This window comes from Panthera leo, chromosome C1 (assembly GCF_018350215.1).
Source record: "Panthera leo isolate Ple1 chromosome C1, P.leo_Ple1_pat1.1, whole genome shotgun sequence".
In the NCBI taxonomy this organism is placed as follows: Eukaryota; Metazoa; Chordata; class Mammalia; order Carnivora; family Felidae; genus Panthera; species Panthera leo.
The window spans coordinates 204,569,869-204,597,056 of record NC_056686.1 but is presented as its reverse complement, the minus strand read 5'-3'; the positions used below and the strand labels follow the sequence as shown (position 1 = coordinate 204,597,056).

General features: G+C 42.4%; 1 long non-coding RNA gene across 1 annotated transcript in view; it reads left to right on the top strand.

The window, feature by feature from the left end:
• Nucleotides 1–516: 516 nt before the first annotated feature.
• Nucleotides 517–27,188, top strand: part of LOC122228312 — a 49,907-nt gene continuing 23,235 nt past the window's right edge. Inside the window, exons 1-3 of the long non-coding RNA XR_006206521.1 lie at nucleotides 517–990; nucleotides 13,755–13,776; nucleotides 24,714–24,813. This is a non-coding gene — a long non-coding RNA (uncharacterized LOC122228312). The remainder of the gene's footprint in view (nucleotides 991–13,754; nucleotides 13,777–24,713; nucleotides 24,814–27,188) is intronic.

Here is a 27,188-nt window from a genome sequence, read left to right as displayed (position 1 = left end):
CTCCTCCTTTCCTCTCTCCCTTTTTCCTTCCTTCCATTTTTCCCTCTTTTCTTTCTCCAAATCTCTCTCTCTTTCAACAAGTGTTCATTGAACGAATTCTTGGAGAGTCAGAAGACCTGGGTTGGAAACCAACCATTATTTCTTTATTAGTATTAGGGTGACCATTGGTCCTGATTTGCCTGTGGTTGAGGGGTTCTCCAGGACCTGAAACTTCCTGTATTAAAATGAGAACAGTCCCAGGCAATCTGGGATGGATGGTTACCCTACTTCTAACCCTGCATTATTTCACTTCTATAGCTCAGGTCTCTTACCTTTAAAACAGGATGTGATAATACCTACCTAATAATGCTGTGACGAGAAACTAGTAAGCGTTTATATAAAGTGTGTGGAACATGATGTCACAATGTAGAGGACACTCACTGCATTTCCTTGGCATCAGCTTTTCCCCAAGGAAAAGGCCTGCTGGTTGGATGAATAACTTGATAGGCACTTAAAGTAGAGATAAAACAACCTGGAGGCATGTGCGAGGGGAAAAAGATGACACGTGAACCGTTCCCTAAGGGGGATTGGGTGGGGTGGCCACCTGGCTTTGTCTTGCTGGGTGAACTTCATGCTAGGGGTCTGGATAAGAGGACAATTTCTGGAGGCTCTATGCATGAAGAGCCTCATGTCACGAGAACTGAGATGCCTTGTGTGGAAGTGGATGAAGCCTTACGTGACGCGTGATGTATTTTTCTATCTTCCCTGTGAAAGTCTTCCTAAAGAACATACATCGCGCCCTCGTGTGTTTGCGGTTACACCTTACTTTGGTGGTGATGGAGAACTGAGTGTCGCATCAAGAGAGACACAAGCCCAGAGGCTGCCCTCTGAAGGATGACAGCAGTGCCTACCTCGCAGGTCCATTGTGAGGATCACATGACCTTTTGTGCATGTGACACGCTGGCTAGAGAAAACCCGCTAAAACAGTACCTGGTACATTTTGAATACTCTGTAAGTGTTATTATTATTTTTTGTTTCATTATTAATTAATTAATTAATTATTATTATTAAATAGCCTGCTCTCAATGAACACTAACTTCCTTTTCCCTCCTCTTGGGCCTTGCTCCCACCCTCTGCACATCCCTGTTTTTAATTCTCTCTCAATATGGGATTAAAATCTAGATGCTGTTTTTGCAGGAACCTCAAAAATCCTGGGGAATGTTACCCTTGTCTGTGTTGGAGACACTGCCTCTCCTTGGCTCAGCAGGGTCCTGACAAAGTCTTTCTCCCGTGGGGACCAAGCTGATTATTTTCAGAGGCCCCATTTTCACTTCTTCAGAATTCCCCAGGCTTGGTCTCAGACATGGTGGAATCTCCTATATTTTTATAACTGCTTGGTTCTTTTTTTTTTCCTCTAAATTGGAGGAGAGGAAGTAAAAATAAATTTGGTAAAGACATTCCAGCCGACATGTAGAGCAGGAAAAATAAGTAATTTTTGGTAGTTATTGGCGTCCTGGATAGAAGCTAAGTCTTTTGACCTCCAAGATCTCATAGGTCAAGCATCCACATTCAGAGCCTCATGAATAATTGAAGTAATTACAGAGATAGTTCTGTTCGAAATCCCACTTGATTTATTCAGCTTCTGGTTGTCTCACTTCTGGGTTATTCATTCAGAACTACTTCTAGATAAAAATGACAGCTTCAATTACCCAAACCCCAGATCTGTGTATTGATGCTTATAAATTTGAGTAATTTAGAGGGTGGCTCTTTCAGTCAAACCCAGAATATATTGTGATCACATAGGAATCTCAAATGTTTTTATATCCTACCCCAAACTCCCCTTGTATAATGGCTAAGTTGTCACTAGACAGATCCAGGATGCTACCATTAAAAGCTTAAATGATGGTGAGTGAATCATACCCAATCAACAATGCAAGGTCAAGCTAGACTTTATATGGGACCTTTATTAGCCTTGGTAGAAAGGACCTCCAGGGACAGAAGGCACAAACATTATTTGGAAAAAAAATTAACTTTTCTTAGAAAAGGAATCTATCTGAACAATGACAACTACTGGGTACTTTTGTTTTTAAATAGCTATGTAGCACAATAGCTAAAGAATTCTTGCATAGGATTGGATGAGGTTATCTATCCATTCATGTTTTTCAGTGTTTAATGTAGATGAACTATTTTGGAGGTAATAAAAATGCTCTTTAAATATTAAACCTAATTCAGCAGTCAGAATAGTTTTCTTCTGCTGTGTTGAAAATCAACCTGGCCATTCATGCATGCCTAAAGTCAGAATTTGTGACATCCCAGAGAAATACGGAAACACGGAAGGATCTGTTAAGTGCTTCCTTATGCTTGTATACAACAATAACAGAAATAAGCATTTTTATACTTTTAGTTATATAAAGTTATATGCAAAATGGGGCTCATCTTCACGTATAGAAAAGGATCTATACTCAAAATATTTGTTATTCTCAACCACTTTCTTTTTTAAAAAAAATTTTAATGTTTAGTTATTTTTGGAGAAAGAGTACAAACAGGGGAGGGGCAGAGAGAGAGGGAGACGCAGAATCCGAACCAGGCTCCAGGCTCCAGGCTCCTAGCTGCCAGCACAGAGTCTGATGTGGGGCTTGAACCCACGAAGCATGAGATCATGACCTGAATCCCTTAATGGACTGAGCCACCCAGGCGCCCCTCAACCACTTTCTAATAAAGTCATCCTAGCAGGTTTGACTTACACAATCGTTCTAATGCTTCTCTCTCTCTTTTTGTTTATTTTTAATTAACTATTTAATTTTATACTTTAGTTAACATATAGTGCAATATTGGTTCAGGAGTAGAATTCAGTGATAGTGATTCATCACCTACATACAACACCCAGTGTTCACCACAAGTGGCCTCCTTAATGCTCATCGCCCATCTAGCCCATCCCCCACCCATCTTCCTCCATCAACCTTCAGTTTGTTCTCTATCATTAAGAGTAGTCTCTGGTGGTTTGTTTCCTTCTCTTCCTCCCCCCTTCCCATACGTTCATCTGATTTGTTTCTTAAATTCTACGTATGAGTGAAATCATATGGTATTTGTCTTTCTCTGATTGACTTATTTTGCTCAGCATAGTATACTCTAGCTCCATGCACATCGTTGCAATCTCTCTCTTTTTAAATTATTACTTTATGTCTTAGAGAAGTTTTAGGTTCACAGCAAAACGGGGGCAAAAGTCCAGAGAGTTTCTACAAACCGCTGCGTGTATATCTGCATAGCTTCTCTTATTACCAGAATTTCCCACCACAGTGACACATTTATTACAATTGATGAGCCTACAGTGACACATCTTAATCACCCAAAGTCCATAGTTTACATTAGAGTTCACTCTTAATGTTGTGAATTCTCTGGGTTTGGACCAATGTATAATGACACGTACTCACTATTAAAGTATACATAATTTTTTCACTGCTCTAGAAATCACCTGTGCTCAGCCTATTCAACCCTCCCCATACCCCAGCAAGAAGTTTTGCCTTTTCCAGAATGTCATACAGTAGTTTAAGTCATATGGTGTATAGACTTTTCAGATTGACTTCTTTCACTTAGTAATATGCACTTAGTGTTTCTCCATGTCTTTTTATGGCATGATAGCTCATTTGTTTTTAGCAATGGATAATATTTCATTGTCTGGACATACCACAGTTTATCTATTCACCCATCGATAGGCATCTTGGTTGCTTCCACGTTTTGACAATTATGAATAAAGCTGGTATAAACAGCTGTGCGCAGGTTTTGGTGTAAACATAAGTTTCCAACTCCTCTGGGTAAATAGCAAGGAGCACAATCACTGGATTGTATGGTGGGGGTATATTTAGCTTTGTAAGAAACTGCCAAGCTGTCTTCCACAGTGGTTGTACCATTTTGCATTTCTACCAGCGATGAATGAAAGTTCCTGTCGATCTGCATTCTCAGCAGTATTTGGTGTTGTCCGTGCCATTTTAATAAGTGTGGAGTAGTACCTCGTTGTTTTAAGTTACATTTCCCTGAGGACTTACGATGTGGAGCATCTTTCCATACATTTGTTTGTCATCTGTCTGTCTTCTTCGGGGGAAGTCTTTTGCCCATTTTCAAATGGGATTTTTGTTTTCTTTTCTTTCCTTTTTTTTTTTTAGTTTTTATTTTTTAAATGTTTATTTTTGAGAAAGCAGTTTTTAAATTTAAGCAGTTTTAAATTCAATCAGTTACAAAGTCCAGCTTAATAGTTACTTCTTTCAGAGATCAACCTTTGATGTTGTATCTAGAAAGTTATTCCCTTACCCAAGATTATCGATACTATCTTCTGGTAATTAGGTAGTTTTACATTTGACATTTGAGTTTGGGATCCATTTTGAGTTACTTTTTGTAAAAGGTCTATGTCTAGATTCATTTTGTTCCATGTGACTGTCCAGTTGTCCCACTTGTTGAAAAGATGATTTTTGCTCCATTATGTTGCTTTTGCCCCTTTGTCAAAGATCAGTTGACTGTATTTATGTGGCTTTATTTATAGGCTTCATATTCTGTTCCGTTGATCTGTTTGCCTCTTTCTTTTGCCAATAGTGTCTCTTTTTTTGTTGTTAAAAACACATTTTGGTTTGAGACACCTCCTCCTAAAAAGGCAAACAATTTGTGAGTGATGAAATTTTACTTGCTATGGAAAACTAAAGATCTATTAAAAAAACTGGAAGACAAAAATGTGTTTGGGGGACTATCTTTCATGTCTGTAAGGAATGTGATTTTATCAAGGGCTCCATAATCAATATTAATACAAATGAAATACAACAGATTGATTTCCCTGACAATTCAGTCTGAGAATTATATAAATATTTCTATTTTTATCAGGAATCTGCTTAACATGTTGGGGAATACTAAAAGCTATAAGCATCAAGAGAATGAGAAGACAAGCCATAGACTGGGAGATAATATTTACAAAAGGCACATCTGATAAAGGACTAGTATCCAAAACATACAAAGAACTCTTAGAACTTAACAATAAGAAAATAAACTGCCTGAGTAGAAAAATAACAAAAGACCGAATAGACATTCCTCACCAGAAAAGATATACAGATAACACACCAACATGTTAAAAGATGCTCAACATCATATGTCATCAAGGAATTGCAAATTAAAATGAGATACCACTCCATTCTGATCAGAATGACTAAAACGCCGAACACTGACAACACCGAACGCTGGCAAAGATGTGGGGCAACAGGAATGCTCATTCCTTGCTGGTGAGAATGCAAAATGGTGCAGCCACTTTGGAAGACAGTTTGGCAGTTTCTTACAGAACTAAACACATGCTTCCCATGTAATCTAGCAATCGCCCTCTTTGCTATTTACCCAAAGTTGTAGGAAACCAACGGCCACACCAAAACTGTGCATGGTTGTTTACGGCAGCTTTATTAAAAATTGTCAAGATTTAGAAGCAACCGAGGTGTCTTTCAGTAGGTAAAAGGATAAATAAACTGTGATGCATCTAGACAATGGAATATTGCTCAGTGCTAAAAAGAAAGGAGCTATTAAACCATGAAAAGATATGGAGGAAACTTCAATGCATATTCTTAAGTGAAAGAATTCAATCTGAAAAGGCTCCATACTATATGGTTCCAACTAAATGATGCTTTGGAAAAGACAAAGCTATAGACAGAGTAAAAAGATCCATGGGGACGGTAAAAATGCCAGCGGTACCAGGGGTTAGAGAGAAAGATGAATAGGCAGAGCACAGAAGACTTTTAGGACAAGGCGATTATGCTGTATGATAGTATAATGGTCGATACCTGTCATTATATATTTGTCCAAACTCAAAGAATGTACAACATCAAGAATGAACACTAATAATGTAAACTGTGTTGGTGACAACGGTATGTCAGCGTAGGTTCACAGACTATAAGAAATGTACCACTGTGGTATGGGATGTTGATAGTGGAGGAAATTGTAGACGCGTGGGGACAGGGGGTATGTGGGAACTCTGTACTTATCCCTCACTTTTGCTGTGTACCTAAAACTGCTCTAAAACAATAAAGTTTACTAATTAGAAAAAGAAAACAACTACTAAGCATAAATTTATTCTAAAATCTTCTTGAGAAAAAAAGAATATATATAGCAAGGGTGTAAATATGTCATAAATTCTATTCATAAGTAAAAACAACATTCTCTTTAGTGAGCTATATTTTGGCTGGCATTATACTGTAAACTTAGGATATTTAATTAATGCTAATTATAACAATATATTGAAAGGAATTTATAAGCGACAAATTATGTCTTATGTCTATATTTCCTCTTTCCCATTCTATTCCTTTTTTCTTCTTTCCTTCTTCTTCCACTTTCTCTTATCCTCATCCTTCTTTCATAATAAAGCTAAACTTTCAGTGTTTTAAAAATGGGAACATGCATGTTTGCATTTTCTAATAAGAAATGAACCCATCCAGGGGCACCTGGGTGGCTCAGTCAGTTGGGCGTCTGACTTTGGCTCAGGCCATAATCTCGCAGTTGGTGGGTTCGAGCCCCGCGTCGGGCTCTGTGCTGACAGCTCAGAGCCTGGAGCTTCCTTCAAATTCTGTGTCTCCTCCTCTCTCTGCCTCTCCCATGCTCATGCTCTGTCTTGCTCTGTCTCTCAATAATAAATAATAAAAACGTAAAAAAAAAAAAAAAAAAAAAAAACAAAAAAAGAAATGAACCCATCCAAAATCTCAGGAGAAAGATCTTGTTGAAGACTTCTCAACCAGAAGTCCATGTAAATATGCATACTTTTCAGAAGGCTCATGCTTTGTGGTTTTTTTGTGTTCTTAAAATAAAATGACATGTTGGGAATTGGATACAAATAGCTCATCTAATGAGCAACTCTGTCCTCTCTTGAGTACCATGAGGATAATCAGGGAAGTGACCAATTATCTTGGATTAATGATATCCACTGTAAAAAAACGGGTAGTTTTTCAGTGCATATGTGCGCATGTTTGTTGGAAGAGGAGACTATATGTGACCTGACCCAACTTTTCTTATACTTATGAATCTATGCTTTAGACTTTTCAATAGTGTTTTATAAACTGTAAGTTTTGACGTATTAATGGGTCATAAAATCAACTGAGTAGATTGCAACCAGTGCTTTTTTTTTTAAAGATTGAATAGAAATTATCAGAATATATGGCCCTTAGGAAGGGTGAGTAATAAACCATGAAACTTTAGTTTCAGGGCTAGTTATTGAGTTAAGGTACACATTATATATATATATATATATATATATATATACACACACATATATACACACATATATATATATGTATATATATATGGCTTGCAAGTAACATAGATTGAGAACCCCTATTTTAGATCTCACTCATGCTGCCCTTTATCCACTAAGAATAAAAAGTAATAACAATGCCATTACCTTGAATGTACCCAGTTACTCTTTCCTCCTACGGACACCCGGTACTTCATGAATGATATGATATCCTGTCTAGTGACGGTAGTCTTGTAGGCAATGCAGAGAGCAGCTGCCACAGACTGCTGGGAAATGGAAACCCACGAAAGACTCATATGAGGGTGGTGAGTGAGCTTGACCAAAAAGCCTTTAAGTCACCCCACCTTCTCCTTAACTGCATGTAGCCCTTTTCACCACCTGTCCAAAGTATGTGCTCCATGTTTTAAATAAATGTGGTACAAGGGAGAAATAGCTAAACCCAGCTAGAAGTCATAAGGAAGCCTGGAGATTCAAGTGTACGTAAATATTCTGCTCCAGTAGTTCTCGGGTTTTATTTGTGAAACCTCTAAGGGTGATCATTAATGCTTAAGTGGGTGTTATCTTCGTGAAAGGTTAATTTAGCAACAGAAGAGAAAGACAATTGTGTGACATTCATCAGGCACTGGATTAGAGTGTCCCACAGAGGCTCATCCTGCTCAGCAAAAACCGAGAGATGCTTCAGACAAAGACGATGTCCCCACCCACAATGATGACTGCTTCCCAACTGTTTCAGTAACTCACCACCCAGCATCAAGCTCTTCTGTGAATATTGGTGTTGACCCCCAGATGAATGAATGGTTTGCTCCTTAAGAGTTCATGACTTATATTTCATGTGTAGCACTCCCTAATCGGCAAGCTCTGGCACATCTTTAAATAAGTTGCTAGTGGTCACTGGTGAAAGAATACCTTAGGATCAATAAACAATTGGGACTCCATGGTAAGTGCTGAACAGAAGAGAGGCAAAGCAAGGGAGTAGTGATAAAACCAGCAGACATTCGTTTAGTGTTTGTTACATTCCAGCCACTTGACATGCTAAGAGGTCTGAGCACTTAATTCCACCCTGGCTAGGGGCAGGGGTGGTCGTGTTTCCCTGTACCACCAAGCCGTGCTTTGATGCCAGCTGGGTTTCTTACAATTCAACATTCAACTCAATTCAACATTCAACTCAATGCTGACACTATCTACCCAGATGTAGCGTCAGATTCCAAAGGGTAAAGGCTCAGTCCCACAAAATTACCCTGCTCCCTCCCTGCTCGGACAGAAGTTGCGTGCCTAGGTTATCACCTGTGCTTCTGGTTGTACATTGGAGGTTCCAAAGACTCTCTCCTTGGGTTAAATTAGTTTGCTAGAGTGAATCACAGAACTCAGAGAAACATTTTGCTCACTAGATTACTGGTTTACAGGATATACTCAGAAATAGCCTGATGGAAGAGACACATAGGGCAACATATGGGGAGGGCTCAGAGTTCCATGTCTTGTCCAGGCATGCCACTCTTCCCAAATCTCCAAGTGTTCAGCAACATGGAACCTCTCTGAACCTAGTCCTTTGGGTTTTTATGGAGGCTTCATTACATAGACATGGTTGATTAACTCACTGACCATTGGTGTTGATTCAACTTCTAGCCCCTCTCCCCCCTCTGAAGGTCTAATCACATGTTTGGCTCTCTGGCAACCAGCCCCCATCCTTAGGTAATGTAGGGGGCATTCCAAAGTCACTTGATCCTTTTCACCACTTGGGGAATTCCAAAGGTTTTAGAAACTCTTTAGCATGGGGATGAAGACCAAATATGTATTTCTTATTATAAATTACAATATCACACATGCATTGTCTCCACCCAACCCTTTCGAGTTGCAATCACCACACATGCAATGATCTCTACTTTACAGAGAAGAAAATTGAGACTCAGAGGAGTGAAGTAATTCACTCAAGGTCACCCACTGGCATAGCGGCTAAACTGAGATTCTGGGTGTGCCGTGCTCCAGAGCTGAGCAATTACCTCTTTGTGTAAATCAGGCCAGTGACCATGTTCTGTTTGCTGAGGCAGGTGGCATCAGGTCCTGCCAGGAGATCCACTGTTTATCAACATGTGATCTGGGGCAGTGTGCTTCTCTTTTTGAGCCCTGGTCTCTTCTGCTAAAGGAAGATAATGATACCTCCGTCACTGATTTGTGAGACTTCATTTGAGCGAGGGAAGTGGCAGGAAGTATTGAGTCCGTGTCTGGCACACAGACAAGCCGGTAGGTTGGTTTCTCCCTAGAGCCAGTGTTTCTTAACCTGAAGTCTGTCAGTCGGTAGTTACAGACTGCAGACCGTGTCCAGGCTCATCCAGAGACTTGCTGGGTGGAGATGTATATTGCGTGATGCACTAGCTTATCCACTGGCAGCAGTAGACCCTTGGGGGTGGGCTGTGGACCCGATGCACCTCTCACTTTGCTGCTGAGGACTCCCAAGCCTGAGTGCACAGCTTATAGACACGGGCCCGACTCGGGGAAGCCCTCCTTTCACAGCTGCTATTTTCCTGCTGTGATCGTTCAATGTCCCCTCCCCTACATCTTCAGAGAGTAAGGGAAGTGGGGACTTAGCTCTAACGCACTATGAGTAAAAAAACACCCCTCTGTTGCCTCCTGTCGACTGTATAGCAACACTCACCATCTGTTTTATGATGCTCCAGCCAGGTATGATTTCCTCTGTTCCGTGAATACCCCGGGTTCTCTCCTTCTAGCATTTACGCCTTGGTCTTCCTTCCCTAGGAAGCTCTTTTCTTTTCCTGGCTTTTTACATTCTTGGCTCTTCTCATCCTATAGATCCCACCGGGACATCTTCCTGACAGCTTCTTCTATGGGGGCAGGGTCTCTCAAGTGTTACTCCCTGGGAACTCCCTTTTTTATCTCTTTATTTACTTCTTTAAAAGTAAAGTATTTATTGATTCAGTTTTGAGAGGGTGGGGAAGGGGCAGAGAGAGAGGGAGAGAGAGAAAATCCCAAACAGGTTCCGCCCTGTTGGCACAGAGACAGAGCCCGATGCAGGGCTCAGACTCACAAACCACGAAATCATGACCTGAGCCAAACACAAGAGTAGGACGCTTAACTGACTGAGCCACCCAGGTGCTCCTTTCTTTCGTTACTTTTAATAATATTTGAAGTTGTAACATAGACCCTATGAGGCTATTTTGGTTTTGTTTGCATGTTTGTTTGGTTTTTTTGTTTTCTGTTTTGCTCACAGTCTCTAGTGCTGAGGACAGAATTTGATAGTTGGTATTTGTTGAGTGAGTAAATGAATGCATACATTGGGTCACTAGACATTACTTATCTTCTTTTGTTGGAGTGTAAGCTCCTTAAAAGCAGGACCTCATCTGTCCAGTTTGCCGCTGACCCCCAGGGTCTAAAAAAGTACCTAGCATGACACAGGGACATAATAAGACATATTAACATTAAGTTAATATATTTATTATTATATAATATATAATATATATTATATATATATAATATTATTATGTCGGTGGGGGTAGGGGTGGCTCCAGGCTCTGAGCGGGCACGATAGTGCACTCTCTATGCTAGGCCGATGGGGCAGAGCTGGAAGAGGGCAGAACAAGACCATCCGGAGTTCATGGCCTTGATCCCCAGGCAGGAGTGGATGTGAAGACAGGGAATGAGCTGATCCGAATGTAAGCAGGCACAGACAATGGAAGGGCAGGAAGAAAGAGAAGAGTTATCTGGAACAGGTGTATGGATCACTTGGGGGCCGTGCCAGTCTCCCTGGATGGTGTGATCCCTGCCTCCTGCTGGAAGACACTTGGGAGGGAAGCTCATGCTTGGAAGCAGACAGAGGCAGGATGGCACGGTTGGGCCCAGAGCACAGTTCCACTGATGCCCTCCAAATCAAACCAAATAGGTTAATCCTGCTGGTGAATCTGCTTTATTTCTCAGTAAAATAAAACTGACGTGAACAAGTGTTTTCGCAATGGCGTTCAGCGAAAACTTGAGTGGGAAAAGCCCACGTCCAGAATAACCTGGGCTATTAAATGTAACACCGAGAAGAAATGCCCTTAAATGAACTCATGGAGGCACATATGACCTTTGAGCTTATTCAGGACACTTTGTCAGACAGCTGAATTCCATGAAGGAGTTTCCGTCTTTGAGCGCCTTCCCAGCGCAAACACATGTTGAGCCCTGGGGCCCCAAAGACTCACAGTTTAGGAGCCCAGCCCTTGAGGAACGTGCCGATTTTGAGATGATCAAAATGAAGGTGTGTTGCATGCTTTTTTAGACACATGCTCGCAGCCTGTGCTATTTATTAATTATTTTATAAGTAAAATCTTGAAAACATTTTCCTTGGCCCCCTAAAAGCTTTTCAGTGAAAATGAACAGGTGGGAGATTTCATTAAAAGAAATAATTGTACTCTTTAAATCAAAATTCTACCAATGCAAATATTGAGCCTCTTTCGTTTTCATTAATTTGACTGAAAGGGTCTTAAAAAATGCATTACGGTTCCACAGTGCTTCACTCTAATTGTAATTTATGTTTCTTTTCTCTTCTCACCTTTATCGTTCAGGCTCTCTTTTTCACTCTTTATTTCCATTTTACCTCTGAGCAGTGTACATATCATCACCTTTCTCAGTAACAGGGGTTGCGATAGTCAATAATTATGTGATTTTAAAAAATGATAAGTTCTTCTAATTGCTTTGGCTAATAAAATGACATAGAGCTGATAAGCCTGAGACAGGCTGCTTAATTGCCTTTGCTAAAGATAGAGCTGGCTGGCATTGCTTATAGTCTTTTAGCTTTGAGGAGGCAATCCAAGTGTTGGAGAAAATGACTCCGAAATCTTGAGGAAAAATGGCTCTTAGGTTGTCTTCTTGTTGGTAGGAGAAAGATATAAGGGTGTCTTAAATACAACTCTGTTGAATAATCCCATAGTTTCATAAAAATCGTTCTTTTCTAAAAGATAGTAAAATAGAGCCACAGAAGAAAAAGATAAATCATGGGGTGCCTGGACGGCTCAGTTGGTTGGGCGTCCAACTTTGGCTGAGGTCGTGATCTCCCCGTTCATGGGTTCGAGCCCCATGTCTGGCTCTGGGCTGACAGCTCAGAGCCTGGAGCCTGCTTGGGATTCTGTGTCTCCCTCTCTCTCTGACCCTCTCCCGCTCACACTCTGTCTCTCTCTCTCTCTCTCTCAAAAATAAACAAACATTAAAAAAATTAAAAAGAGATAAATCAGATATGATGATAAATTTAAAAAAAATTAAGAACACACCATCCAGAAAGTGAAAAGGCAACCCACAGAATGGGAGAAAATGCTGGTGAAGCATATAACTGGTAAGGGACTTGTACCTAGAATCCATAAATGAGTCTTTAACTCGACAATAAAAAGACAACTAGTCACATTTTAAAACAGGCCCAGGAGACAGGCGTTTCTCCAAATGGAGGAATAAATATTTCTCCAAAGCAGATGTGCAAGTGGACTGTTAGTGCTTGAAAAGATACTCGGAATCTGTAGCCACCAGGGAAACACAAATCAGAACCACAATGAGATACCAGTTCACACCCACCGGGAGAGCTGGAATCCAAAGGACGGACAGTAACAGGAGTTGATGAGGATGTGGGAAGATCAGTCTATGCTTACACACAGCTGAAGACAATGAAAACGGGGCAGCTGCTTTGGGAAACAGCTGGGCAGTTCCTCAGTGATTAAATACAGGATTTAAGGTGTCCAGGTATATTGCCAAGAGAAATGCAGATGTATGTTCCCTCAACTTGTACACGAATGTTCATACCAGCATCGTTCATAATAGCCAAAAAAGTGGAAACCATGCTGATGTCGATCAATGGATGAATGGAGAAACAAAATGTCGTTTACTTTTGCAAGGGAACATTGCCTGATGTTAGAAAGGAATGGAGTACGGATACATGTGTCAACACGGATGGGCTTCGAAAACATTATGCTAAGAGAAAGAAGCTAGTCACAGACGGTCACGTATTGTATGATTCTGATTATATGAAATGTCCAGAATAGGTAGTAAAGATTAGTGTTTGTCTAGGGCTGAGGTGGTTGGGAAGAAATTAACAGTGACTAGTCATGGGTAATGGGTTTCTTTTTGGAGTATGAAAATGTTCTAGAATTAGATACTGGTGATGAGATACACAACTCAGTGAAAATACAAAAAAAAAAAACGTTAAATGAATGAAGTTTTGTAAATGAAATGGACTAATTGTATGGTATGTAGAGTATATCTCAAAAAGCTATAAGGGGCACCTGGGTGGCTCACTCATTGGAGCTGGCTTCTATTGATTTCCATTCAGGTCATGATCTCAGGGTCCTGGGATTGAGCCCTGTGTCCAGCTCTGAGCTGAACATGGAACCTGCTTGAGATTCTCTCTCTCTCCCTCTGTCCCTCTTCCCTGCTTGCTCTCTTTCTCTCTCTCTCTCTCTCTCTAAAAGAAAAAAAATGTTATAAAATAAGATAATGATTGTCTCTTAAAATTTTGTTAACTTTTATTTTTGTGTTTCAGAGCCTCCTTGGAGCTTTCTAAGGTAACAAATGCTCTTTTAACAAGCTAGCTTGAAAGAGATAGTTTTACTGTTTCTACTATATTATACATGTATAATTTCATCCTTTGCTTTTCTCCTCAATAGTAAAATTTAACCAAATCCATTTTATGATAAGCTGTCTAGAGCAACCATAATTTTAAGGGGATGCCTTTTTTAGTTTTTTAATGCTACCTGAGTATTTAATGGGAGTACTTAATCCGTTTGGTTCTTAGGAGTTCTGGGAAGAATTTAAATTTGAATCTACCCAAATTCTCCCATGTGCTTTGTCTCTCCCCTGTCCAAGCTCCCTGTATTTGTTTCCCGTTCAGATTAGCCCCCTAAAAGGCCTCCCCACATCCTGGCCTCAGTCCTGTCTACCCTTCACACTGAAGCTAGACATTTCTGAAAATGCAAATAGAATCAGGTCGCTCCCCAGTCATAAAACTCTTCCATGCCTCTCGGCTGTTCTCGAGCTAAAGATGAGATCGTGGTCCAGCAGGCTGTGCAGGGTGTGGCCTTGCCTACCTTTGCCAGACCATCGCCCACTCTCCTCGCCCACTCCAGCCAGGAGCCTCCCTGTTCCCAGGAAACACACACTTGTGCCCCGGAGGCCCTGTCACTTGTGGCTCCTACCCCCGCACCTCCAGGCTGCTGGCTGTCTCCCACCGTGTGTCAGATCTCAGCACTGTCTATGTTTGGCTTCCTTATCTTAATTTACAAGTGCACATTCATTACTGAAGGGAAAGCAGGTGTTACGAGTCAGGTGTTGGACTCCAACCATCGCATCGCACTATCCGCCAAGTACATCACGGGACTTCCAGCACAGTAGAAGACTACAGGGAAGGCCATGACTGGCTCGGTGTCGGGGGGAAGGGAAGGTCTCCCTCAATGGGGATGACATTCTGACAGGGTTCAGGAGGGTAGGTTTAGCCAGCAACGTCTGGAGTTGGGTGATCATATGCCAAGACACAAAGGCATAAAAATCTTGTGTTTAGGGAAAAGCAGGACTTCAATGTGGCTGCCACATGGACGCTGAGACAAGTGGCGAGTGCTGGGTGAGACAGGAAACAGGGCAGGGATGCCTCTGGAAGGTCAGGCGGGTCCCATGTTGCAAACAGCCGTGGGGGCAATGGAAAGTCCCTGAGGATTTCTAACAGGAAAATGGTTTCAGTAGGCTTTTGTGCTAGGAGGATGACCTTGGGAGAAGGGTAAAGGACAGGACAAAGGAAAGAGCCCTAAAGCAGGGAGACTGATCCAACAGGAGAACAGTCCAGAAGCAGGTGGCCGTGTTCTGAGGCCCCAGAGCGGCTTACTGGGAGGCCAGGCAGTCAGGGCTCGGCAATCCAACAGCCAAGTGATTCCAGCTTCAGAGAGCAAGCCAGACCTCTGGGCAGGTATCCAAGTGCCTTTTAGTCATCCTATGAATAAAAGAAGGGAAAATGTCTCCTGTTCTTGTTAGGTTTTGAGAAATGTCTATCTTGCTTCTAAGAGGGTTCTACTTGCAGACAAGGGTTAAATTCTGATTCGATTCCCCTCGTCATCTTATCTCTTTCCAAGAACACTATAAACAAAGTGACAGAATTAATCAGTATTAAAACTATACAGATGTTCTTTCATAGCATCCTTGTTGGTCATTAAAATAATGACTTAAAAAACACAAATGTGTATATAGATATATTCATATATGTATATAATTAGTTCAAAAGAGTCCAAACCACAAGGTGAAGCATGAAATATTTTCTCTGCCCCTAATAATTGCCTCTGCCAGGTTTTGTAAAATCCACCCTTTCTCACTGGGTAGAAGGTACCTCTAAGTTCAAATTAGTATGATTCGATATGTCTAATCCTATTCAGTTATTAAAAGTCTGTTCTCAGATATTAAAACTTAATTCTAGTCAACCTACAACACTTTCCCCTGCTTTAGCAGCGAAGGCCAGCTTTGTGGTTACAGTAGCCAGCCTGGGAGTGAAGATGGTGAGTGGTCTCTTGCTTCTTGCCCCCCCTGCCCCTTCTTTTTCTTCTCTGGTGTTGGGGAGGAGAGAAGGGAAGGGGATGGTGATCGCCGCTAATATGACTCATGCTTATGAGTCCATAGGCTCATGGTGGATTGGTGCAGGTCCTGAGAGATTCATGGAAGAGAAACTCAGCTTCTAGCAGTTTCTCTGGGTTTTGGTGGTTGCTCGTCAAGCTCAGCCTATCTTTCCTCTGAAGCCTGTGTTGGCCGCCCTCTCTGGTTCACTCGAGCCTTTGGCCCAGGTTGTGGTGGTTCTCATCAAGGGTACCCCATTTGTCCAGTTCTGGAGATTAGGGCTGTCACCTGTGAATTGGGCTTTGACAAACTGATCCCAGATCCCTCGTACGCCAACACCATCTTGCCCCGTGCTCTTCCCCTCTCTTCCATAGTACCAGGACTGGAGATCTAAGCCTGGTGTTGAGTAAATGTCCAATCAAGTAGAAAAATGCTAAGTCCTCTTCTTGCAGATACACGTGAGAATGAGTAATGATGTTTGTGGGTACTCCCTTCCCTGGCACTGGGGAGGGAAGTATCCTCACCCACTTGAGGGGGAAAGGAAGTCTTGCTTCATGAATTGCTGTCTTTTGCCAGATTTGTGGGATTTGTCTGCTAGCTTTCATGGTAAAACTGTCAGCTGGGTCAGCATCCCTCACTCCATGGCAGGTGGGAATCTCAAGGGGGCCTCCTTTGAACTAGATTCTGCAGACTTTAGTAACTTTATAGTGGGTAGCCTTTCTGCTGCAGTCCTCCTATGTTCAGTGACCTCAAGGGAGCAGACAGAGGTCCCGATCAGTGTCTCACCCTCTATGTAAGTCTCCCCACTCCCACCTCTTTCTTTAGAGACGCCATTTCTCATAACTGATGGTAATCTCTCCAAATTGCTCTTTTGAGCATGTAGATTCCTGTATCTTCCGGGACTAGAGCAGAGGTCTCATTTTGTCTGTTCCATCTGCTTACCCGTCCTTCCTTTTGTATTTTCAACTGCCATTTTTTCCTAGAGTTTGTAAGTATGCTCAACTCACGTTCAGCTTAAACAGAAGACAAAAGAGGGGCACTTGGGAGGCTTAGTCAGTTAAGCCTCTGACTCTTGATTTCTGGTCAGGTCATGATCTCATGGTTTGTGAGATCTAGCCCTACATCAGGCTCTGTGCTGACAGCATGGAGCCTGCTTGGGATTCTCTCTCTCTTCCGCTTGCCCTCTGGCCCACCCCCACTCTCTCTCTCGCAAATAAGCCAATAAGTAAATAAATAATAATTAAAAACGAAGACAAAAGGAAAAAGCCCCTTTCTGGACCCCACATCACCCAGTACTGGCTCTATTATTTCCTTTCTTCCCTCACACAGCAAGGTTCCTAGAAAGGGTAGATTATACTTTCTTCCCATTTGCCTGTCATTTACTCTTCCATGCATTTTCCCAGTTATGCCAGAAATCTATTTTCACTGATAAATTTTGGTAAATACAAAAGAGCATTAAAAAGAAAATGAAAATTCCCCAGCATCCTATCACCACAGATAATCACGTTTACTGTTGTGAGATGTTTCCTCTTCGTCCTTGTGCAGCCATCATCCAAGAGCCACCCTCTTCAGGAAGTCTTCCTCTTTAATCATTCCTTCTGTGTGTATTTCACCTGCACACGTACTGGAACCATCTAGGCCCCTCTCCATATCTCCTAGTAGTTTGTAAACTTGTTGAGGGGAGAAACGGTGTTTACCTCATCTCTGTATCTCCAGCATTTAACCCAATATCTGAGACACAATAAATGCCTCGATTTTCAAGATGTCTAGGATATGACTATGTACAAAACAAATTCAAAACGTTGTTTGTTCCGATGTGCCAAGGCAGGAAGGGTAAATAGCATCATCTTGAGGGCCAATCCTGATCCATTTGTGATGACTTTCTGTGCCAGTTGTGTTGACAACCATTTGTGCCAGTCCCCGAAAGAGATCAGCAGTCCCTAGGCCCAGGAGAGGGAGATCCCAAATGGTATCAGAGTGTATCTGAAAACTGTTGTTAAAGATAGGCAATTTTATCAATTTTGAGTGAATACCGTCACTGTAGATAGGCCACGTGCAGTCCAGTTGAGGACCTACTTCAATAATTAGACGAGCTCCTGGCATTTAGCATCTAAGCAGTGTTGGTCTCTGCATAGATGGTGACTGGAACGTATAGTGGTGTTTGTGTGTTTTCCAGTCCTGAAGCACTCCCTTGGGAACCCTATGTCTGCTATCATTTCACAGATACTTCTTTTGCACACAGTGAAAAGGTCAGTGCTAGCCCAGCTCCCCCTTGAACTACGGCAAGCTCTAAATGGATGAATCAGAATTAATGAGGTTTATTGTAATGCCACTCGTTGGCAGAGTTTTGTGTCCTTGTATTTGTTGAGCAGCTGTCTCTGTGCTTGGTGTTGATTTTTTTGTGTGAACGCCTTTGTTAGTGTTGCCTGTTTTGGAATGAAAACTGTGAGGGGTCGCAGACGTCATCAGTTTCGCTTCATCAAGAGTGGAGATTAAACATGTGGGCTCTGGAGTGACGTTACCGGACGTGAAACTCTGCTCCACTGCTTTACCACTTTGGGCAAGTCTTTTGGCCTGAGCGTCTTCGTCTGTGAAAAGGGTTAAAAAGGATGATTAAACAAGATCAGCTATATAAGGTGCTTTGTGTTTTCTTTTTTAAAAATCACAGTGCTTGGCACGTGGTAAACGTTAGCTGTATTTGCAGTGGTAGCATTGGCCCCACCCATTAGAATAATGTGCACGTAAGCACTTGATAAGCGTAACATGATATTACGCAATACCAGTACAATAACAGTTCTTAAGCGGGGTTGTTTTTACTGCCAGGGGACATTTGGTAATATGGGGAAGTTTTGGTTGTCATAAGTGGGGAGGAGGTACTTCTGCATCTTTTGGGTAGAGGCCAGGGATGCCGTTAAACATCCTACAGTGGTACAGGATGGCCCCCAACCACACAGAATTATCCTGCCCCAGATGTCAACGGCGCCAAGGTCAAGAAACTCTGTGGTAAAGGTGTGAGTTCACTTACAGGAGGCACTATAACAATCCTGAAATACACAAAGAACAACGAAAACGAAGGTGTCTCATTTTTCTCGACTAATATAAAAAGCGAACAGAGTTTTACTTCCTTTTTGTAGCTATTTCTTGCTAGTAGGTGATACTTGACGTATTGTTCCAATGGCTCAGAACAGTGTTGTCCAATGGCTTTATAAGTATGAAATGTGCTTCTTAGCTATTTTGCTGAACTCACCCACATGGAGTAAAATTTTAAAAGTAAATTATTGGGCGTGGAAGGTCTATCTGACTTTGTGTTATTTATATTTGTTATGATTTTTTTTTTTTTGATAATTACCAAATTGCCCACTTCCAGTGGAACCAAAGAAGAGAAGTCGTTTATTTGCGTATTCTTTTCCTTGACCAGGGCCAGGTCACAGAAAAAAAGAGGATTGTGATTCACTTCTCTTCTAAAGAGAAGTATGATCCAAAGACTCTCTGCTCAGAATCACCGAACATTCCAGTGCCACGAGAATCCCCGTGTTGCACCCAAGATGTGCCGAGTCAGCATCTTTGGAGGGTAGGACCAGGGAATCTGTATTTTCCAAAAGATTCCAAGTGGCTCAAAGCATCCTCATGTTTGAGAAGCTCTGGAATACCATACAAGAGGTGTGAAAGAGCTGCGGTCCTGTGGTCTTAGTTTTTGTATCAGACAGTCTGCGAACCTGGGGTAGAACGTACAGATCCCTAGAGGTCGCTAGTTTAGCATTTTCTTTTACTTTTGCCTGGAAAAGGCCTTTAAACTATTCTGCACCTGAAGATATTCGTTCCATTCTTAATAAAGGAACCTGCTGTTTGAGTCCTTGGTGAAGCTGTTAGAAGAGAAAAGCTGTGGACAAAGACAAGCTGCTTCTATATTTAGAATGTTCCGTGGGGCCAAGTCTGTGACGAATTCATTCTTGATCCTCTTAGAACTGCCTGGTTTGTAAAGCAGAGAATAGTTTACTATATTCTAGCCCTTCAAGCCGGGTAAAACTTAGGGTGATTTACGTGTCCCTTAGGAAGGATGAGAAATGTATAGGCCCATTTCTCTTCCTTCTTCATACATCCATTCTTAAGTTAAAATAACATCACACCTCTGGTTCTTATTTTATGAGTTGGTACCCCTTTCCAAGTGCCAGTGTAAAGTCTACTGATGCCAATTGCTAATAGAAATTAGATGTTTTGAGGGTAGAGTGGGAGGGGGGAGCACATTAATTCAAACCTAATTTGCATTCCCTTGCCCAGTTTGAATTGGGACCAATTTGCAAACTGAATTATCTCTCTCGCCTTGATAGAGTTTATAATAATGCCGAAAGTTTCTTAAGTCATGGCAGTGCCTTTTTAATAAAGACACGTTCACAGCTGCAGTCTTGGTGCCTTGTAACATATTGCTAATAATTGGGCTAATAAGATCTTAAAGTTAATTAAAAGGAAGGAAAAACCCATAAAGTCTGATGCAGCTCAAACTGGTTGGTGTGTGATAGGCTGACCAAGCAAAACTGCAAAGAGAGAAAAAGAATAAAACTTGTTCACTAGTCATTTGCCAATGATCGTCCTTTTTTTGTTGTTGTTGTTAAAAGTTACCACTTTCGCAGTTCTCTTAAAACAACAGATGACCATTTAACAGAATTATTCAGTGCCTATTATCTTGTTTCTTTCTATAGAATTTCACCAAGGGGACACGTAGGTAACTTACCACTTTGTAAAACTGATGTTCCGTGAGAGTCTGGGTCATGTGCCACTTCACTTCATAGGTCAGAGGGAACTTGAATGATCCAGCCTAGCTTTTATGGTCCAGTGCTCACAGGACCCCTTCATAAAAGGATTCCAGGACCAACATGGTGACCAGTAATATGGTTTCTGTCTGATTTTCCAAAGGCCCTTCAAGCTTCTCCATTACAAGCCTGCCCTCTTGCACTCCCTGTGTGTCCTTTTTCAAAGTCTGCAGCTTTGCCCAGAGTGATAATCCTGGTTCCCCTGTGCTAAGGTGCTGGTGTTCCATAACATAAGGAGGGGTAGAATCCTTGCAATGTATGCTGATTTCAGTATGGGATCCAGGCGTAGCATGACAGAAGGGACAGATACAAACTATGGTACCATCTATCCATTTGTAGATGGTAAGGTTCTGGGGTCCCTGCCTGGTTTGTGAGCTGACTTGAATGCCTATGAGTCTTCAAGTCCCTCAGAATATTATCCTCTGGCCCAGTAGAACCCCAGTATATGACTTACAGTTCTGAAGTTTTGTTTTGTTTCTTCTTTTTTGGAGGCTCTAGATAATTCTGCTAGCACTGTACCCAGCTTATCTTCCCGTAAGTCACACGGGACTCTCTTCTGATCATTCCTAGTTTTGATATCCTTCTTTAGTGACTGACTTCATCAAAAGAAGCATGTACGTGACATTCCAATATGAGCTTAAATTAAATTTAGGTCATCGACATTTTGAAATCCTACGTCACTCCCCGCCCCCGCCCCCACCTCCCCATCCTGTGACTGTGAAATTGTTAGTGGGTCAATAATAGGTAAATAGGCATTTGCACAATAATTGTACCTATCCTATCTTCTAGCCTCAGATTCAAATCTGAGCAGCTTTTGGTGACATATCGGTTCTGGCAGAGGTAGCCAGGTGTCCCTCAATGTCCATTCTCCCATTCTGTAGAAATGATATAACCTCTACCTTGGAGCTTGGCCTCTGCTGCTTCCCTTCCAGCTAAGGACTGCCAGGGGACTAAATTCCAGTCAATGATGTGTATACTGAAACAGGTTGTTGAACTTCTGGAAAGTGCCCTTACAGGGAGGCAACGTTTCTTTCTCCTCTGATTTTGTCCATTCTGCCAGCTGGAATGTGGATATGATAGCTGGAGCTATGGCAACCATCTTACACAGAGGTGATCTAGGGAATGGAACCACGGACTGAGGGGCAACAAGAGAGAAGGAAACTGGATCCCTGGCACTACCGAATGCCAAAGCCGCCCTGGGCCACCCACCCAGTGCCAACTTTCGTGAGAGAAAGATACAAATATTATCTGGTTTATTTTGGCTTTTCTGTTATTGCCGGTCAAAATGAATACTAAGTAATTCATTAGTGTTCTTCAGTTCTCAAAAAATTCCTTTACGAATCTGCTTCTTTATGTTTGGAATTCATTCAAAAGGCCTAAGGCCCATCATCTCAGAGTTAAAAAAAAATTGAACATGGGACCCTGAGGTGTTATAAACATTGACTTAAATATTCATTAAAGGGTGGGGGGCACGTGGGTGGCTCAGTCGGTTGAGCGTCTGAGCAGACTTCGGCTCAGGTCGTGATCTCATGGTTCATGAGTTCAAGCCCTGCATTGGGCTCTGTGCTGAAAGCTCGGAGTCTGGAGCCTGCTTCGGATTCTGTGTCTCCCTATCTCTCTCTGCCTCTCCCTTCCTCTCAAAAATAAACATTAAAAAATTTTTAAAAATATTCATTAAAGGGTGATTTACTAACACATGATTTGTCTTAGAGACCATGGTCCATATAGGGCCTCTCATATTGAAATCTTCCTTCTGAAGCCTGAGGCTGGGAGGCAAATGGGTCATAAACTTGTCTAGTCCTGGCTCTTTTTTATGGGTACTATATTGGTGTCTTCACATGAAGGAGGGGGAAGACGAGAACAAAAGTGTTGAAATCCTTTTCAATTTTCGTTGAAGTATGCTATAGCATAAGAGTATGCTCTTGACCAACAGTTTCTAGATAGTTATTAAGTATCTCTGTTATTCAAGAGTCCATGCCAGGTTGTGTACAGGGCAATAAGACAGGGGACCTGTTTCTAAGAAGTGAAAATCTAGTCAGGGAATGTCTTAGCTTAGGTTCTCCAAAAAGCAGATCCTCAGATAAGGATTTAGATACTAGTAGTTTGTTTGTGAGGGGATCCCAGGAAACATGAGGAGGAAAGGAAGGGTGGTCACCAAACAGATTTATCCCTAGGGCACCATCATGTTAAGAATCTTCTGAGGAACTATGTAGAACATGCCTCAGGATCCTCCCACCAAGAGCGAAGAAGCTGGGGTATTGACTCACCAACTCTCATCCTTCACTGATTGAGGGCTGCCCCTGAGGGTTTTAACTCATTGGCATTTCTGGCCCATTGTGTCCGTGGGCTGGGAACACAGCTGGGGGCAGGCAGGGATTCAGGTTCTGGGCATCAGAAACTGTTAGCATATATGAGAACTCTTCATCAAGCTAAAAGTGACCTCTAGGGTCGTTCAAGGAGCTCTGAGTAAGGCTCCAGCAGCATCTGAAGAAGTCTATCTGTTGCATTGTTTGGGAAACACATTTAGCCTACTGTGTCCCATCATGAAGAGACAGCTGCTGATATAAGGCTATATAATAAATGCTTGATAGTATAATCTTAGAATAGCTAAGAAAGGACAAATCACTTTAGGGTTATAATGCTGAAGGAGGGGGTTATGTATCAAATGAAAGTCACTTTAGCTTAAGGCTGGTTAAGATTGAAATAAGAGGAGGGAAGAGGGGGAAATGGATACCAGGAGTGAAGTATATTATGGGCTAGGGCTTGGATGTAAAAATGCGAAAGGTACAATGTGGGAGTTGGTGGCTGAAATCAAAGGCCTAGAGTGGGAGGTAAAGTTGGAAAAGTATTAAGGAATGTTTTTTTCAGGGACCTTATAGTTAGGACTAAGTGTTCTGGCTTGACTTCCTGCCAAGATATTCTTTTCTATTTTAATGGGACTAAATTTATATATAATTAAAAATTTTAGTCCCAATTTAATGGAAAATATTATATGCTCTTACAGGGGCAATTTTAAAGCAACTGTTCTCAACCTTTTTTTTTTTTTTTCTATCGTGGTAGACATAAAAAAATGATGTTAGCCTACAGCACATACATTAGAGAGGATATTTCTAATTTCTTCTGTATGTTAACTCCACCCTTTTACCTCCAGTTCAAAGGCCTCTAGGGATGCAAGTACATAACAATACAAGCGTCAGCACAAATGGAACAACCAAATTCATTAAAAAGAAATAATTAGCAAATGTTAGAATAACAAGGTTATTTATGACGCATTTCAACACTGGTTGGGATATAACAGTGTTTCTTTTCCTTTTTTTTCTAAATGGTTATTTGAGAGAGAGAGAGAGAGAGAGCACACGTGCAAGTGGGAGAGGGTCAGAGAGAAAGGGAGACACAAAATCTGAAGCAGGCTCCAGGCTCTGAGCTGTCAGCACAGAGCCCAAAGTCAGATCATGACCTGACCCACCCAGTTGCCCTGACATAATGGTGTTTCTAACGCAATGGTGAACACCTAATGCTTTAAAGTCAAGGTTGCAAATGGGTGACCCACTGGCAGAAGCCCCAGGCAGACCTTTCGTGATTATCCCATAGTGTTGGCCTCAAAGGGATGGGGAGGCGGCCCTCCTTTAACACTAAGGCGACGACAGCAAGCTCACTCCAGAAAACCAGGAGTCAAAAGGACAGTCAAGACCCAGGGAGTTTTGTCACCTGTGCTTCAAATATCCTCACAGGTCCAATGTTCCCACTTGGAACCGCACCGGAGCAAGGAACACAGTGGCCTCTCTGGATGGGGTTGTACCCTCCAGTTTATCCCTCTGGCCTCCTCCATCTCTTGCTTTGCCTGAATAGTCTGTAGGCATTTGAGTGTGAAATGTCACCTTTGGAGCATAAAAGGAACACCAGGTTTCTATAGGTTCCCAAAGCCAGTTAGTACTTGGCCTTGGAGTCTGAGAGCTCATGTTCTCCCTTCACTCTTAGGCAATTGCTAGGTAGTCTCCATCAGGGTATCTCTAACGATCGATCGTAGCCTTTGTACCTTAGTGGAGACTATTTTCTATTTGTATAATCCTATCAAATGTATTTTCTATCTCTTATATTTGTAGCTGGAACCAACTTGTTCCCCTCTACAAGGATATAATGAGGATCTCCAGGGCCCCATCAATTTGTGAATCCTAGCTGAGGTCACCGGAATGATTTGTTAAGGTAGGATCAGTTTTGTTGATTGATTAACAGCTGGATCAATAGCTTCCATCCGTGCAACACACGGCTACGCTCTGTAAAACTTCTGTTGACCCGACTCAGTCTTAGGTGCGGAGGATACAGCAATAACCTCCACAGAATTATTTGTCCTTAGTGAGCTTCTAGTTGAAGAAGTACCCTCCATCACAAAAAAAACAGAGGGAGGCAAACCATAAGAGACTCTGAAATACACACAACAAACTGAGGGTTGCTAGAAGGGTGTTGGGTGGGGCGATGGGCTAAACGGGCGATGACCATTAAGGATGGCACCTGTTGGGATGAGCACTGGGTGTTGTGTGTAAGTGATGAATTATTAAATTCTACTCCTGAAATCACCACTGCACGGTATGTTAACTAACTTGGGTTTAGAGAAAAATTAAAAAGAATTAGCCTTGAAAAGAGAAAACCAAAGAAGAATCATTCATCACAGACAAGTGGATATTTAAGGTATCAAATGGTGAAGGTACTAGGAAGAAGAAAAAAGGGGGGAAGAGGAAGATGGGAGGTGCGTTGTTGTGTAGAGAATGAAGCAAGGCCTTTCTGATGGGGTGAAATCCTATAACCTTGAAGGGTCCTAGGACAAAGGTATGCAGAGATTTGAAAGAAAAGTATCTCAGGCATGAGAACTGTAAATTCTGAATTGGGGGTGTGCTTGGCTTTTTTTTTTTTTTTAATTAGCAAGGAGGCCAGCATGGGTGGGTCTTGGTGAAAAGTTAATAGGAGACCAGATAGGAAAAGATGTTGGGGGGCAGGGCATGAAGCATTTGCAGGCAAGGATAGGGACTTTGGGTTGTATTCTGAATGATTGGTCTGACCAGAGAAGAGGCATGATTTGAATTATTATTCAAATGGATTCCTCAGGCTGCCGTGGGGGGAAACGGTCTGTAGGAGGGTGACGGTGAGAGCGGACATAGGGAGACAGTTGCAATATGGCAGCTTGGGGGCGAGTGCAAGTGGGAAGTTTCCAGATAGCGGTAGAACTGAGAGGTTTGATTCGAGGTGTGACGTGAAAATAAGCCTCAAGAAGAACTTCAGGTTTTTGGCTGAGCATCTGCACAGTAGACTCTGGGGCAGGGAATACTGCAGGAGCAGTAGTTTGGGGCAAGTGTAGCTGTGAATCAGGTTCTTTTCTCCTTCACGCATAAGGTCTCCAAGAATATGGCCCCAAACCTAGAGTTTGGTCTGGGACACGTTCACTTTGAGATGTTCAGTCAAGCGGAGATGTGGATAGGCATTTTGATATATGAATGTGATGTTCAGGGGAGATTTGGGGGGGGGGGGGCTGCTGAATTAACTGAGCAGCCACCGGGGCACCTGGGTGGCTCAGTTGGTAAAGCGGCCGACTTTGGCTCATGATCTCGCGGTTCGTGGGTTCGAGCCCCGCGTCGGGCTCTGTGCTGACAGCTCTGTGCTGCTTCGAGTTCTGTGCCTCCCTCTCTTTCTCTCTCTCTCTGCCCCTCCCCTGCTCACACTCCGTCTCTCTCTCTCCAAAGTAAATATGAAAAAAATAAAATAAATTGAGGAGGCACCAGCCTATTCAAAGCCCGTGGGACTGAATGAGGTTATTCTTAAAGCGAACACACATAGGGAAGGGGTCTAAACACTGTGCCCTGGAGTGAGCACCGGGAATGGGTGGGTGGGTTTGACAAGAGCGGTGTCAGCGAATGAGGAGGAGAGCCTGTGAAGAAGAGAAGGGAGAGCGGAGAACGGGAGGGGAGGACATGGAGGCAGTGACTGTGGGCCATGCCGTAAGGAGAGGGAGACATGGCCATATGCTCCGTGAAAGAACTTCAGGTCTTTCCTTTCCTTGTATTCTCTTGAGGACCCTAAGATGTGATTAGGGAAAGATGGCAAGTTTCATGTAGGGCACATCTTCTTCCATCCTTCCCTTTTTTTCTGCCTGCAGCTAGTCTTGTCCTACTAAATCCAGACCCTCGTCCCTGTTCTCTATTCACTGCGTTGGTGCTGCCCACTGTGACACTCACATGCCAGCACTGGCCCACAGTGACCAGTGACACCTCTTGAGCATCCGTTTCTGTCTGTCTCCCCATCATTACTACCTGGAGCTTATCCTCAGTCGGTCCTTGCATTGCACACGCCTATTGTGTTCTTCGGCTGTAGGAAAATGAGTCTTTCGTCTGCCGTTGTGTGTCTTATGTCCAATATTTCATGATGTGCTATGGGGCAGTGAGAGAGGAAGAGAGAGAAGGAGAGAGAGAGAGAGGAAGGGGATGATAGATTAAATTAGAAAATGTGGTTGGATACAGGTGGGGGTGTTGTCTACTGGCATCTGGCTGGCATATTAAGTCTTGGCTCTATCAGAGCTGTTAAAGCTAATT